This window comes from Podarcis pityusensis (assembly GCF_964106645.2).
Source record: "Podarcis pityusensis genome assembly, chromosome: 17".
NCBI classification, from domain to species: domain Eukaryota; kingdom Metazoa; phylum Chordata; class Lepidosauria; order Squamata; family Lacertidae; genus Podarcis; species Podarcis pityusensis.
The window spans coordinates 2,962,341-2,965,328 of NC_138042.1; the positions used below are offsets into that span (position 1 = coordinate 2,962,341).

Genomic DNA, 2,988 nt, shown 5'->3' on the forward strand with positions numbered 1-2,988 from the left:
GCTCTCCGGCAGCAGCTATGCGGCTTTGCTCCACGGAAATAGCGATTGACTCACAGCACCACGCTGCTTCCCCCTCCTCACTTCGGAGCCCGTTAGTGGGTTCCTTAGCGGATTGGGGGGGCGCTAAAGGTGCCCGCCGAGTCCCACGATCACAGGCTTCATCCGCCTGTGATTTGAAGGGGTCCCCGCTTCGCCGCAGTGGAGTAGACCCTGTTTACCGCGGAGCCAGTCCCTCCAATTCAGAGGGAGTCCGCCATTGCCGGTGGCGCCACCCCGGAAGTCTGGGAAGCACCATTTTGGGGTCTGCCTCAAGTGCCAAAATGTCTTGGGCCAGCCCTGCTCTGGAGAGAAAACAACAAAGCACCTTAAAGACGGACACCAGAGCCATGCCTAATGGCCTCTCTTTACAGAGTAAGGATTGCTGAGGTAAAAACTATGAAGGCTTTGAGTACAGTGGTACCTCGGGTTAAGTACTTAATTCATTCCGGAGGTCCGTTCTTAACCTGAAACTGTTCAGGTTACATACGCTTCAGGTTACAGACTCCGCTCACCCAGAAATAGTGCTTCGGGTTAAGAACTTTGCTTCAGGATGAGAACAGAAATTGTGCTCTGGTGGCACGGCGGCAGCAGGAGGCCCCATTAGCTAAAGTGGTGCTTCAGGTTAAGAGCAGTTTCAGGTTAAGAACAGACCTCCAGAACGAATTAAGTACTTAACCCAAGGTACCACTGTATGGAGTTCCAAAGTGTAGGCACTGCCATGCTAAACGACAGAGTTCTTACAAATGAGACATCTGTAGTAATGCCAATTCCACACAAAAATTACCCTAGATTCTACATCCTCTAATATTTGTCAGAGATTCAAGTAGATTTAATTTGTTGACATGAACCTATAGTTAGAACTCTAATACTGGCAGCACTCAGCCTGGCAGTGCTTAATGTTTATTTAAAGTCAGAACAACTTCTGTTAGGTTTGCTTTAGATTGCAACTTACTGCCTTATTAGACAGGATGAGACTTTTGACTTTAAAAAGCTGCTGTCCTATGTGTTTACAAAGAAGCAACTTCAAATGATGGCACTAAAATTTGCTTCCAGGGAAATATGCTTAGGCTTAAGGGACAAAGGAGAAAACAGTTCATTGGCACAAACCGAGTTAAGGCAGCACTCTCATTTCCTTAGCTTTCTGGGTTGTTGTTTACTTTGCCTTATCTGTAACTATAATGGTTCCTGATCATCTGCCACAACAATCCTTTCAAACAGCTCCTCCTAACCTTAATATAGTCGTACCTGGAAGTCAAATGGAATCTGTTCCGTAAGTCCGTTCGACTTCCAAAACGTTCGCAAACCAAATTGCGGCTTCTGATTGACTGCAGGAACTTCCTGCAGCCAATCAGAAGCCGCAGAAGCCCTGTTGGATGTTTGAGTTCCAAAAGAATATTCACAAACCAGAACAATCACTTCTGGGTTTGCAGCGTTTGGGAGCCAAAATGTCCAAGTTCCAGGGCATTTGACAACCAAGGTACAACTGTACTATGAAGTTCCTTCTACAGCCCTGCCCTGGTTGGCCCATTGGATCAATTGCATGCCTTCTCAATTCTTTTTTGCCACCTGTCCTAGATACTTCTGTCCATTGTCTGCCCTACACCCTTCCTTGTCTCTGCCCTCCAAATCCCTTCACCTTTATATTGCAACCTCAGCTAAACTTGACACTTCTCTCTTCCCTCACAGAAATTGGACTTAAAACTATACAGTTCCTTGAGCAATTGAGCATTCTCTGCCATCACATCAAGTAGTCTCAACAACCATACATGGCAACACAAATGAAGACTTGGTACTTGGAGAGTATGAGAGGATGGAATCTTTGATGAAGGCTGATTCTTTTGTATAGTTATTCAGAAGTAAGTCTCACTGTGTTTGTTAGGGCTTTAAATACAAAAAAACTTATAAGTCTGGGTTGTATATTTCATCCACTCAGCTATATAGCTGCAAATAAAACGTTTTAAATGTGTTGTAAAGTGCAGTATGCAAATGTGACACTAGATGGCGACCGTGAGCTATGCCAAATTCAATGAAATTTTCAAAACTTTTTTAAAAAAGCATTTTCACAGCGTTTTTATATGTGTGTAGATTCCACCTAAGTCATACTATGAGAGTAAAATCTATGGACTTCAGTTGTGACTAACTTCTCAGTTTCACTTAGCTATCACCCAATGTGTGTATGTGTATGCATAACTCCAGAGTCTAGACCAGCCTGTCTCAACCTTTGACCCCCAGATGTTGGACTACCACTCCCATCATCCCTAGCTGGTCAGGGATGATGGGAGTTGTAGTCCAGTAACATCTGGAGCCCAAAGGTTGGGAAAGACTCATCTAGACAGAAGCTGGCTCTAAGTTCTGCCTGCCATTGCACTCTGAGGTGTGAATCCTATGGAACGAAGCAAACCCACTTATATTCTTACATACGGTCCTTTTAATGCACAAGGTAACAAAATATGTTAACTTGCTCCAGCAGTTTGATGTTGTAACATACTGAAAAGACTGTCGAAGTCTCGTGCTCCACCAGCCTTTGCCAGCCCGGTGCCCTCCAGATGTTTTGGGCTCCCAGCCGCGCTCCCCTCAGTCTCAGCAGAATATCCCCAAGGCAGCCGCCCTGTGTTTCCTATTTACTCGGAAATAACTCCCGCCGTGTACAACTGAACTTACTCCCAAGCAAGTCCGTCTTTCGGTTTCTATCCATGAGCTCAGGGCTGCGGCGCCCAGGAGGCGACCGAAGCGGCTGCCGGAGAAGCGCGACGCCCGGGAGGGAGGCTTCGGCGCGGCGGCCCCTGCCCGTTTCGCCTCAGGCTCCGCGGCGGCTCCTCGGGGCGGCGGAAATGGCGGCTCCGTTGCTATAGAGACGCCCGCTTGGCTCCGCCTCGTCCGAGTCCTGCGAAGCGCTCTTCTCCGGGCCTGTGGCGCAGGCGCAGAGCGGCGCGGCGGAGGGCCGCTTCC

General features: G+C 47.7%; 1 long non-coding RNA gene across 1 annotated transcript in view; it reads right to left on the minus strand.

Moving 5' to 3' along the window:
• LOC308466536 overlaps positions 1–2,847 on the minus strand; it is a 47,481-nt gene extending 44,634 nt beyond the window's left edge. Inside the window, exon 1 of the long non-coding RNA XR_013980870.1 lies at positions 2,701–2,847. This is a non-coding gene — a long non-coding RNA (uncharacterized lncRNA). The remainder of the gene's footprint in view (positions 1–2,700) is intronic.
• Positions 2,848–2,988: the final 141 nt, after the last annotated feature.